This window comes from Tachyglossus aculeatus, chromosome X1 (assembly GCF_015852505.1).
Source record: "Tachyglossus aculeatus isolate mTacAcu1 chromosome X1, mTacAcu1.pri, whole genome shotgun sequence".
In the NCBI taxonomy this organism is placed as follows: domain Eukaryota; kingdom Metazoa; phylum Chordata; class Mammalia; order Monotremata; family Tachyglossidae; genus Tachyglossus; species Tachyglossus aculeatus.
In genome coordinates this window covers 86,671,275-86,684,880 of record NC_052101.1, presented here as the reverse complement: position 1 = coordinate 86,684,880, position 13,606 = coordinate 86,671,275, and the positions used below count along the sequence as shown (strand labels likewise).

Below are 13,606 nucleotides of genomic sequence, written 5' to 3'. Positions count from 1 at the left end.
GCATAGTCACAGGGAGTTTACAAAACAATTAACTTTTCTCTGTGTATATCAACAGCATTGTAAATTGTACCTGCTTATTTCTGTGTCCATACTGATGTTGGGGGGCCTGAGTCATAAGCCCTCTTCCACTACAGGCTTGCTCTGTGACCTTGGGCAAATCACTTAACCAATCTGTAAAGTTTGAATGTAGTGTGGCTTTCCATTAAGCCACACTAAACAGCATGGCTTATTGGAATGAGCATGGGCTTGGGAGTCAGAGGACTTGTCTGCTGCGGGGCCTTGGCCAAGCCACTTAACTTCTCTGTGCCTCAGTTACCTCATCTGCAAAATGAGGATTAAGACTCTGAGTCCCACGTGGGACAACCTGATTACCTTGTATCTACCCCAATGCTTATAACAGTGCTTGGCATATAGTAAGTGCTTAACAAATACCATAATTATTATTATTATGAAGTGGGGTAAAATACCTGCTCTCCCCACCTCTTTTACTCTGAGCCCTGTATAGAACAGGAACTGTAACTGTATCTGATCTGGTAATCTTGTATCTATCCCAGCATTTAGCACAGTGCTTTGCAGCATAGGAAGCACTTACTAAATCCTTATTAATGTGGTCTCTTTTAAGATTATAGTTCCTTTAGATGGTTTGGACTTTTTATGTTTACCTTCCTTATTTAACAAACACTGAAAACTGATGATGATGATGACGTAGCCTTGGTACAGAAAAATATGTTTAAGGAATCCGCATGTGACTTCCTTAATTTACTTTGAATTGAAATGTGGTTATAAGTAACAACTCTTTCATTGGCATTGTACATGAGGGAACTTTACCCTTAAACTTGTGGCCTGGTCTGAAATGATATCGGATTACGATAAGTATCTAGGGATATATCGTGTTGAATGTCTGACTTGCTAAGGTTGAAAAATTATACCCTCTCTCCACCTCCCCTCTTTTCCTCTCCCCCGCCCCCTGAGTAAATTTCCCCTTCATAAAAATTAGTTCCCAGTAAGTGTGCTTCTTTTATTGCTTCCAAATCCTCTTCATTCTCTAGACATACATAATGATTATTATTATTATTATTATGGCATTTGTTAAGCACTATGTGCCCATCACTGTACTAAGCACTGGGGTGGATATAAGCAACTCGGGTTGGACACCATCCCTGTCCCATGCGGGGCTTACAGTCTCAATTCCCATTTTACATATGAGGTAACTGAGGGACAGAGAAGTGAAGTGACTTGTCCAAGGTCACACAGCAGACAGGTGGAGGAGCCGGGATTAGAACCCATGACCTTCTGATTCCCAGGCCTGTGTTCTATCCGCTACGGAAAGGCAGAAAGGCTCAGGTTCAGATTGTGCTCTCCAAGTATGTCCACAAGTTTACAATACATGCACCTCCACATTTCTACTGCTGCTCTTTATTACCAGATGAAAGAAAAAGGGAAATAGCAATTCTGCATTGGTACCCACCTTTCTTCTATGTACCTAACTAGGGGCTGGTAGGAGGGAACTAGGTACACAGAAGAGAAGGAACCTTTAAGGGAAAACCAGTTCCATGGTTAACAAGGGAAGCCTGAACAAAGAAGTTGTGAGAGGACTGTCCCTTTATAGGAACTCCTTTTCTCTTCTGATTAGATTTGCTTCCCCCACTATGGGTAAATACAAGGGCTTTTACCAGCCTCACTGGAACCCTTGAAGTACTTACTAGAATAATAATGGTCTCAGAATCATCTCTCTTCTACTTCGGTTCCTGGGGAAATTGAAGAAGCTTTCCACCATTAACATTATTAACTTCTTTATGTACATAACCTTCTCTCTCTTATAAAGTCAAGCCGGTGCCAAAGGAAACTATTAAAAGGGAAGTAAAATGTCTTTAAATGGGACAGATAAATTATGTAATATGCTAACAGCATGATTTGTTGATTTAAGATTGCACCAAGCCCAGGAGGTAGTAATCAAAGGTGTATAAATAATGCCACTTTGCACAACAGTTGCCTTTTCACTGGGAATTGCTTTGTTGGTCTCAGACAGCCTGTGTGACTCCCTCTGATGCCAGAGGGAGAGTCAGAGACTCTGGTACAATAGATTTCTTCTGCCTGGGCCTCCTGTCTGTAATCTATTATAATGTTTGTCACCCCCAGTAGACTGTAAGCTTCCCCTGGGCAGCGATTGTGTCTCCCAACTCTATTGTATACATTCATTTAGGGCTTGGTAACAGTGCTCGGCAGGCAGTATTATTATTATTAAGTGCCGTCGAAGTCATTTCCAATTCATAGCGATTCCATGGATATACTTTCTCCAGAATGTCCTGTCCTGTGCCATAATCCTCAACCTTGCTAATGATTCTTCCATTGTCATTGTTATAGTCTCTATCCATCTAGCTACTGGTCTGCCTCTTCCACGTTTTCCCTGGACTTTTCCTAACATTAGTGTCTTCTCCAGAGAATTAGTCCTCCTGATTATGTGTCCAAAATATGCTAATCTAAGTCGAGTCATTTGGCCTTCCAAAGACCACTTTGGTTTAATATGTTCTAAAATCTATTTGTGTTTCAGGCAGTTCATGGTATTCGCAAAAGCCTTCTCCAACACCACATTTCAAAAGAATCGATGTTCTTTCTATTCTGTTTTTTCACTGTCCAGCTTTCAGATCACACTCCATAAATACCATTGATCAAGAAATTGATTGATTGATTGATTGAATGTCTTTGTTCAACACAGAAGGTACCTTACATTTTATTGTGGTAGGCACCTTTCCAGGGGCCAGCTAAAACATCCTTCCCACCAGACTGAATTCTGCTACAGGGTGAGAAGGGACAAGGGTCCTGGACTCCAGATGGGGGATTCCCTGGGTGATCCTGAGGTGTGTCGCAGTAAGGTGACCTCTGGTGCCTAGTAGCAGCCCCTCATGACCACAATGAAAAAGGAAGGAGTGAGGGAGTGTGACATAATGGTACTTGCTGTTCTTCCCACATTCCATGGTCAGTGCATATATCTGGTGTGCAAATAGTACTATCCCCCTTGGCTCCACACTTCCAAAACTGGCCCTAATTATCTCCCTCCCAGGCCAGCCATTTCTACCAAATGAGGTGAAAACAGGCCATGGAGGCATCCACTTGAATCCCTCCTCTCCTCCTAAGTCTGTGCCTTTTTTAATCCTGAGCTTCTCACCCCACCTCTCTGAGACAAAAGACAAAAAGATAGGTCAGTTCTAACCTGTGTTTTTCCATCAGTCTTGCCTGATGCCTTGGAGATGCAGGAAAGGACTCCCAACACGCTTAGAGTTGATCATCTGATCATCTTTTAACTCAGAGAACCAGGTTACCTAAAGCACCCGTGCTTCCATTCTTTATCATAGAGGCAATTGAGAAACTCTCATGGATAATGCCGGCTGGGATGGGCCCATCCTGAAAGTGCAGAAGTACATCTAAGCTGCAGCATTGTCTAGTGGATAAAGCATCGGGCTGAGAGCCAAGAGTCCTGGGTTCTGGTCCTGTGAGTCAGTCGGCATGAGATGACTTTACATGATGCGTACACCAGAGGGAATGTCACTTTGCTGCCAGGTACTTCTGAGAATGGATCCTCTTGGGACTGGCCTTATCCTTATGTTTCTTTGCTGGGCTGGGCTGGTGTGGGCTATTTCTTTTCTGCCCTGAAGTTAGGGGACATACCATTCATGGGAGCTTTTGCTGGGTTACAGGACCACCAATCCCTCAGTCCCTCTGGGTCTCTCTTTCCTTTTCTGTAAACTGAGGCTCACACCCAACTAAAGCCTCTCTACCTTGCTCGAAAACCTTCAGGCACCTGGAATGTCATGAAAAAGGTAAAAGAATGGGAAGGGAAACAATTAATTAAAAACTAAAAATAGCCAGTGGACCCTGGGGTTCACAGTGCAGCACTGAGGGGTCCTGGCAGCAATCATTTCATCTTGCAAAATTGCTTGTAGTTGAATTTTAAATCTTCAGAAGCAGAAACCAATCCTAATTCATGCCTTTCTAATTTCCTAAGCACCTAGTACAATGCTGAGCATAATCACTTCTGGCTGGTGAAGTCATTATGATGAATAAATGAATATGTAGGTAGACTCTAGTTTCCCGGAAGTAAATCAACAAGATGAATACAAGTTACAAATATTATTGTGTGTTAGAAGAAAAGGAGGGAGAAGAGGGCCAGGACTCGTGGATCCTCCTTCTGACTTTGCTATTGACTCACACTGGGACCTGCAAGAAGGTATTGCCTTTCTCAGTTTCCCTATTTCTAAAGTCAGGATGCCCCTGGTATTACTAAAAGAATGTCATTGGTAAAGTTCCTTCATAGATGATATTCTTCATTGAAAATACTGTTTGGCCACTATGTTCCTCTCCTCCCCCCCATTTTTTTTTACTTCTGGGGGTATCCCTCTCTCACATGCATACCACCTCAGCCCCAAATTCAACTAGGTGGGAAAAATATTGAGCAGCATTCCTACATGTGACAAAAGCTATACAATTACAATGCTGTTCATATAAATATTTAAAAGGACATCCATTTATGAACACAGCTGGGGCTGGTGATTTATGTGCCACATTTACCCTTTCAATTAAACATTTTGCTTTTAGTTGCAAAAAGCAGATTGTAATTGTGTTGAGCTGGGAGCCGTAAAGCAGAGCAAACAGCCAAGTAAAGCAACATACAGTAGGTGGTGATTCCTTCTGCTTGAATTGGTAGGCCTAAAAACAGGTTTGTGTTGGCAAAGCAAAAAGGGATTAAGGGTTATGTTGAGAATGAATGAAGAACTAAGGCTTGGGCATTAGCAGTGCAGGAGTAAGGAGTGCTACTATGCCAAAGTCCGCAGATTTTCAGTGTCAAAGGAGGACTCCCTTGCCCTTCTCCCTCCGGTGAGTCAATCTCCAGGTCAATGACTGGAACTTGTGTGAGTGAGAGAAAAAGTCAGAAAAGAGACAGAATATTCTCCCTCAGTACTTGTGTATTTTATTCCAAGCATCAGAAGCTCATATATGTGGGTATTATATGTGTTATTTATAGATTTATCTGTGCATTCAGTTATCTGTTAAGTGGTTTTGTCCCAATGTTTGTCTTGCTTCAGACTCTAGCCTGTTCTTTCCTCTTGCTTTCACTATCTGTAAATACTTTTTGTTAGTCTCCTCATTAAACTGTAAGCTCCTTGAAGAGACGGACTGTGTGTTCTGCTATTACTGCACTCTCCCAACCATTTGGTAGACTGCTGGCACTTAATAGGTAGTCAGAAAATATAATGAATTGATTGAGAGAATCAGAGGCATGCACATGAGAGAAAGAGGGACATTAAAAGGAAAAACAAAGAGGTGCACACAAGAGAGATTGGTATTGAATGGTATTGGTTCTGTCCAAAACAGAACTTCTTATCTTTCTACCCAAACCCTGTCCTTCCTCTGACTTTCCCATCCTCCATCACCACCATCCTCCCTTTTTCACAAGCCTGCAGCCTTGGTGTTCTCCTGCGTGGCTTAGTGGAAAGAGCACAGGCTTGGAAGTCAGAGGTTGTGGGTTCTAATCCTGGCTCTGCTACTTGTCAGCTGTGTGACTTTGAGCAAGTCCCTTAACTTCTCTGTGCCTGAGTTATCTCATCTGTAAAATGGGGATTAAGACTGTAAGTCCCATGTGGGACAACCTGATTACCTTGTATCTATCCCAGCGCTTAGAACAGTGCTTGGCACATAGTAAGAGCTTAACAAATACCATCAACATCATCATCATCCCCTACTCATCTCTCTCATTCAACCCACATATTCAGTCTGTCACCAAATCCTGTTTGGTTCAACCTTCACAACATTGCTAAAATCCAACCTATCTTCTCCACCCATACTGCTACCACATTAAACCAAGCAGGTATCCTATCCCATCTTGATTACTGCATCAACCTTCTTCTTGACCTCCCTGCCTCCTGTCTCTCCTGACTCCAATCCATACTTCATTCTGTTGCCAGGATAGTTTTTCTACAAAACCACAAAGTCCATGTTTCCCCACTCCTCAAGAACCTCCAGTGATTGCCCATGCAACTCTGCATCAAGCAGAAACTCCTCACCATCAGCTTTAAAGAACCCAATCACCTTGCCCTTCTCCTCTAAAGGCAACCTACTCACTGTACCTTGATCTCATCTATCTTGCCGATGACCCCTCGCCCATGTCATGGTGTAGTGGAAGCAGTGTGGCATGGTGCCTAAAGCATGGGCCTGGGAGTCAGGAGATCATGGGTTCTAATCCTGGCTCCGCCACTTGTCTTCTCTGTGACCTTGGGCAAGTCACTTTACTTCTTTGTGCTTCAGTTACCTCATCTGTAAAAATGGGGATGAAGACTGTGAGCCCCATGTGGGTCAGGGACATGGTCCAACCTGATTTGCTTGTGTCCACCCCAGTGCTTAGTACAGTGCCTGGCTGTAAGTGCTTAACAAGTACCATAATTATTATTACTATGTCCTGCCTCTGGCCTGGAAGTCCCTCCCCTTTCATATCCAACAGACAATAACCCTCCCCACCTTCAAAGCCGTATTGAAAGCATATCTCCTCCAAGAGGCCTTCGCTGATGAAGCCCTCATTTTCTCTTACCCCATCTCCCTTCTGTGTCCCCTTTGCACTTGGATTTGCACCCTTTATTCACCTCTCTCTCGGGCCGACCACACTTATGTACACATCTGTCATTTATATTAATGTTGGTATCCCCCTCTAGACTGTGGACAGAGAACATGTATACCAACTCTGTTCTATTGTACTCTCCCAAGCACAAAGTACAATGTACTGTACATGATAAGCACTCAATAAATACAATTGATTGATTAATTATTAATGCACAGGCAGCATCTTGTAAATCCATCTTAAAAATAACTGCAAATTCTGCCAATGAGCCCTAGTCCTCCAGCATCTGTCAGTAAGGTGAACCCTTGAGTACCCACAATATGAGTTGACTGTGTTTTCCACTGCATAAAGTGGAAAAAGGGCAGGGCCCCTGGGAGGCAGGACTGAAAAACAGGAGATAAAGAGAAGGAGGGCAAAAAAAGAACTAAATTCAAAGAGAGAAAAGGAGACAGAAAGAGCCCCAGGGACAGGAATGGGGAAAGGGAAAGACTACACACACAAACATAGCATCGACATATAGACACACACACACACACACACAAAGCACTCATCCTGCCCCTTACCCACAATTCAGTGTTTCTTCTGCTGCCCTTCAACCTTTGCCTTCACCTCCTCCTCTTTTGCTACTGCTACCACTGCCACCATCATTATTGCTTCTGCCACAACAGCAGCTTCCACAAACTGTTTGCTACAGGTTTCTGATACAGCCACCCTGCATGGCTCTCTGCTTTGGAAACGTCCAGGAAATAGGGTGTGGGAGGCAGCTATAGAGGAGGGATATAAGGAAATGGGGGAGGGATATAAGGAAAAGGAAGATGGGGTGGCACTTTCCTGCTGCTTCACCTGCCTCACTACCACTGGCCTGCTGGGTGACCTTGGGCAAATCACTTAATGTCTCTGTGCCTCAGCTACCTCATCTGCACAATGGGATTTCAATATCTGTTCTCCCTTCCCTTTAGGCTGTGAACCATATGAGGGTTGGGTCTGTGTCTAACCTGACAATCTTGTCATCTTACCCAGTGCTTGGCAAATAGTAAATGCTTAATAAATACCACATCTATTATTCTTCTTCACTGTCAACACCACATCCCTTCCTGCTAGCTCAGCCCCAGAAAGGGGTCCCATTGGTGACTTTTTAAATCGGGAACAGTACCCCCAAATTCATGCCCAACCCAACTAAAGTAAATTTGAAAAGCACTTTACCCCAATGGGCACCAGGGCAGCTGCCACCCACTAGGTGGCATTTCTTGAGTGTTCAGCATTCACTGGGCTTGCTCAGGATGTGTGAGCAGAGCCTGAGAACCTCTAAAATACAAATAGACTTGAAAAGGGAACAAAGCAATCACAATCTACTCACTCATGTCATCAATAAAAGTGCATATTACCTTGTAGAACTCATTTTCACCTTCATTGTTATTGATGAGTGGCTACTGAGTACTACAAATAATAATGGTTTTTGTTAAGTGCTTACTATGTTCCAAGCACTGTACTAAGCAATGGGGAAAATACAAGATAATCAGGTCCCACATGAGGCTGATAGTCTAAGTAGGAAAGAGAACAGGTATTGAATCCCCATTTAGCAGATCAATCAATCAATCAATCAATCGTATTTATTGAGCTCTTACTGTGTGCAGAGCACTGTACTAAGCACTTGGGAAGTACAAGTTGGCAACATATAGAGATGGTCCCTACCCAACAGTGGGCTCACAGTCTAGAAGGTGGGCTCACAGTCTAGAAGATGAGGGAACTGAAGCACAGAGCATTCATTCATTCATTCAATCATATTTATTGAGCACTTACTGTGTGCAGAGCACTGTACTAAGCGCTTGGGAAGTACAAGTTGGCAACATATAGAGACGGTCCCTACCCAACAGTGGGCTCAGAGTCTAGAAGGGAGAGACAGAGAACAAAACAAAACATATTAACAAAATAAAATAAATAGAATAAATATGTACAAATAAAATAAATACAGTTATACAGTTACGTGACTTGACTTACGTGACTTATGTTACAGAGCAGTTACGTGACTTGCCTAAGATCACACAGCAGGTAAGTGGCAGACTAAGATTCAAACTCAGGACCTCTGACTCCCAGGCCCATGCTCTTTCCATATATTTCCAATTACATATCGGTAATTTACTTATTTCTATTAATGTTTGTTTCCCCCTCTAGGCTGTAAGCTCGTGTTGGCAGGGAATGTATTTGTTATATTGTATTCTCCCAAGTGCTTAGTACAGTGCTGTGCACACAGTAAATGCTCAATAAATACGATTGACTGACTGACTTCCACGGGGCCATGCTGCTTCCCTTAACTGAATACTAGGAGCTTAGGAGCATGCAGTAAAAGCAGAAAACACTCCCTCCCTTCTTGGACTTTACAATCTAATGTACAGTTAAATGCAGCAGGTAGGCAGACACAGATAATATACATATAATGGGAATATGAAATAAACCTGGAAATATGAGTAAAACTTAGTGACCCTCATGTGGGACAGGGACTGTGTCCAACCTGATGAATTTGTATTGACCCCAACAGTTAGAACAGTGCTTGACATACTAAGCACTTAAATTTGACAACAATAATAGTAATCAAAGAATAAATAAATATATGGAATAAGTATTCCAACGTGCACACAATTCAATTTCATTCCTGTTGAGAAAGAAAAGTATAAGTTCTGAGACTTCAGCAGTTGGTCCCAGAAGTAGTGCAATGCCTGCCGTCCCTCTCCCACTACTCTGCTAACTCCCTGACATGCCATTAGCTGGACTGCAACTGCAATTTCCTCTCCCTGAAACTTCAAAATGCTGCCCCTGTCTCCTTGGTTCTTCCGCCACTGGATGTTAATTGATCAGAAACTCCCAGAGGATCCAGCCAGAAGAGGTTCCGATTACCCACCCTTGTTGCATGGATATGCTAGATACAACAATGGTATTTAGACTTTTAAATTTCCTAAGAAATGTCTTAATATTTATAGGCTATTGATTAATTAAATTATTAATTGATTATAGGTTAATCACAGATAACTTAAGCTAATGATATGTAATTCATTAGGTCAATCAATCAGTGGTATTTATTGAGTGCTGACTGTGTGCAGAGTCCGGTACTAAGCATTTGGGAGAGTACAATAAAACAGAGTTGGTAAGGCACATTCCTTTCCCTCAAGGAGCTTGCAGTCTAGAAATTAGATCTAAGAGAATAGATAGTGCATATATTTTGATATTAACCAAAATTCATAGGAAATTTCTTTGAAAAAAAATTGATCCAACAAGGTTTTTCAATAACTGAAATTTCCAGAAATTTTCAATCTTATGGGCATAAGCTTTTACCCCCACCAATGGTGATGACTCCCAGAATCAAGAAGGCATCCTAGGGAAACTTACTTTCTTTAATGAAGGAGAGTTTATCTAGACCTGGGATGTCTATTCTCCAAGTCAAACGAGGCAGCAGGAATCTTTTTTATTTTCCTCCCTAAAGTTCTAAAACGAGAAAACACTTTCACTGGGATCCTGGTGTCTGTCTCACTTTCTCTTATAAATCAAGAAGCTGTGCAAATCAGAGACTAGCAGGCAAACAGCACTCTAAAAAGGCTAGAGGAATTCAACTCCAGCAAGTACCTTTAGCCAGCAATAAGAACAGGAGAGTGATAGTTTGTTGAAAGCCTGGTTCTTACTGGTTTCTGGAAGATGCCACATGTCAAAGCACATGGCCTTGCCATTTCATCTGCAGTCCCTCTGGATTGACAATGTCAAGACTACTGGGGTTTTAGCTCAAAGGAACACAGTGGGTTTTGGCTACAGTGATGACAGAGCACTAGGAAAACTTTTCTAGCTAATTCCTACTCAGGTGACCAAAGCTAATTTCCTTTTGCCTCACTGAGTTTCATTAAACAACCTGTCTCCCAAGATTGGATTTATTCAACAATTATTTAGTTACATGAGCTCCCATGAAGCAGGAGCCTAAATCAGGCTGAAAGGTGATTTGTAAATATTGCCCATTCTATTTTAACTGTATAAATAGAGCCAAATGTCTCAGATTCGCACACACTTTCATACTACAGTTCTCTAACTGCTCTGTACCAAATAAGGACTCAAAATAAAGACAGCGCAACTTTTGCAGTGTTTGTAAGAAGTAAATGGTGGCTGTGACTGGGTTGGAACGGAGGTGCTCGAGTTCTTCCTAATGATAGGGTTCCCTTAAAATCTCTCCTGTAGAATCTTACTATGCTCAATTGTTGATTTTTTTTTTTCCTTTTTCTCCATTTGGGGCATAGGTGAATTTGGGGAGGGCAGACATTTGCTTGCATTTCTGGCTAAAACACGAGGTTAGTGGATGTAGACCATAAAGGATGAGGTAAATTAAGTGTGACAGAAGGGGGAAAAGGGAGGGGCATTACTGAAGATTCCAGAAGAAACCCAAAAAAACCCTGGACGTGGGTTCTAATTTTTAGGCAAGAGCACTGGATGTAAGCGGAACCCAGACAGCAACGAAAAACTAAACAATCTCCACTAATTGTCTCCTGTGTTACCTTGGACAAGTCACTTCACTTCTCTGGGCTTCAGTTACCTCATCTGTAAAATGGGATTAAGATTGTAAACCCCAACATAGGACAGGGACTGTATTCAACCCAATTTGCTTGTATCTACCCCAGACTGAGCCCCCGCTTTTTCCTCTCCTTCTTCTCCTCCTCCTCTCCCCATCCCCCCACACTTCCCCCTTCCCCTCCCCACAGCACTTGTGTATATTTGTACATATTTATTACTCTATTTTATTAATGATGTGTACATAGCTATAATTCTATTTATTCTGTTGGTATCGACACTTGTCTACTTGTTTTGTCTTTTCTTGTCTGTCTCCCCCTTCTAGACTGTGAGCCTGTTGTTGGGTAGGGACCATCCCTATATGTTGCTGATTTGTACTTCCCAAGCACTTAGTACTGTGTTCTGCACACAGTAAGTGCTCAATAAATGTGATTGAATGAATTAATTAATACAGTGCCTGGTACATGGTAAGAGCTTAACAAATATTATTATTATTATTATGTATGACAAAAACAAATATTAGAAGCAGCATGGGCTAGTGGATAGAGCTCGGGCCTTGGAGTCAGAGGACCTGGGCTCCAATCCCAGCTCTACCACTTGTCTGCTGTGTGACCTTGGGCAAGTCACTCTGTGCTTAAGTTCCCTCATCTGAGAAATGAGGATTGAAAGACTGTGAGCCCCATGTGGGACATGAACTGTGTCCAACCTGATTAGTGTGCATCTACCCCAGCACTGAATTCCTGGCACATAGTAAGCACTTAAAAAAAAAAGACTATAGGAAGAAGGTGGAGGATAATCGCAAAAGGTACAGTGATGTCCTAATTGATATTTCAGGGCCCCCAGAATTCTTGTCGGTGCATACAAAGGTGTGGTCCCACTCACTAAGAGTTCACAAACTCACGTTATGCTCATCAGGAGACTCTACTGGGTCTAGAAATCCCAGAATTTGAACGAGGTAAACATTTGAATGTGAAGAAGACCTTACCAAAGTAATGGGAAATTAAGATCTGGAAATGTTTAACATCTCAAAGCCATAGTCATTTAAAGTATTTTGTTCCCAAATGGAGCATTCTTGCTGGAGTTGTGCTGAACAATCTTGAAAGAAAAAGGAACTGAATTACAATAGGTCTAGGTTTAAGCACAGACTCAAGCAAAATAATAATAATAATGATGGTATATGTTAAGTGCTTACTACGTGTTAAGCACTGTTCTAAGCAAAGGAATAATTATGGTATTTATTAAGCTCTTGCTATGTGCCAGGCACTGTTCTATGCACTGGGGTGGATACAAACAAATCGGGTTGGATACAATCCCTTGTCCCACGTCGGGTTCACAGTCTCAATCCCCATTTTACAGAAGAGATAATCGAGGCACAGAGAAGTGAAGTGACTTGCCCAAGGTCATATGGCAGACAGAACCCATGACCTTCTGACTCCCAGGCCCGTGTTCTACCCACTATGCCATCTGGGGCCATATTGGTCCTAAACCTTCCTCTCAGAATGCTCATATTTTAGGGTCATCCCACACAAAAAAAATTCATTCCATGTACGTATGTGTTCTCGAATGAAATTAGGTTAAATTATTCCCGTATACTTAAACCCCCATTCCTCCCATTCTACTGGATGTTGAGCACAGCATATAGAACAGTGAGTCAAAATCTTGTCCTGTGAATTTCCAAACAAAGTTTTGATTGATATGCCCTGTTAGATCAAACAAGCGCTATAGGCATTGGGCACTGGACACACCAATCAATCAATCAATCAATCAATCAATCGTATTTGTGTGCTTACTGTGTGCAGAGCACTGTACTAAGCGCTTGGGAAGTACAAGTTGGCAACATATAGAGACAGTCCCTACCCAACAGTGGGCTCACAGTCTAGAAGGGGGAGACAGAGAACAAAACCAAACATATTAACAAAATCAAATAAATAGAATAGATATGTACAAGTAAAATAAATAAATAAATAGAGTAATAAATATGTACAAACATATATACAGGTGCTGTGGGGAAGGGAAGGAGGTAGAGAAAACAGACACCATGGAAACTCTGACGTTTTACCTCTATTGATCACATTTAAAATTGGGTTAAAGTCTCTAAATCCCCAATTATTTTCTCATCTCCACACCCCCAATCCCGACAACTGACACTTCAGCACTTCCACTTCACTTAAGTAACAAGACCTTCCCCGTCGTGCTTCGTACTTATCTCTATGCTCTGTTTTATATAGCTCTTTATACTATTCCACCTAGCTGTGATTTATTTTAGTGTCTGCCTCCCCCATTATATTGCAAACTCTTTGAGGGCAGGGATCACATCTGCTAATTCTATTGTACTCTCCCAAGTGCTTAGTACAGTGTTCTGTTCACAGATGTTCAGTAAATACTATTGATCGAAGAGTGTCTCCCCCTGAGGTCAGTTAAATGGGCCCCTGCACCTTGCTTTGGGGGATGTGAAAGTTT

General features: G+C 42.1%; 1 protein-coding gene across 3 annotated transcripts in view; it reads left to right on the top strand.

Annotated features, from left to right (window-relative positions):
- The window catches only part of SMPD3 (sphingomyelin phosphodiesterase 3), a 170,288-nt gene that overhangs the window by 90,787 nt on the left and 65,895 nt on the right, over positions 1-13,606 (top strand). The window contains exon 1 of one of the 3 annotated variants that reach the window (XM_038772345.1): positions 3,450-3,558. The exons of the other annotated variants lie outside the window; for them this stretch is intronic. The gene's annotated coding sequence lies outside the window, so the exon portion shown is untranslated. Of the gene's footprint in view, positions 1-3,449; positions 3,559-13,606 lie in introns of those variants that run through there. 3 annotated transcript variants of the gene reach the window in all.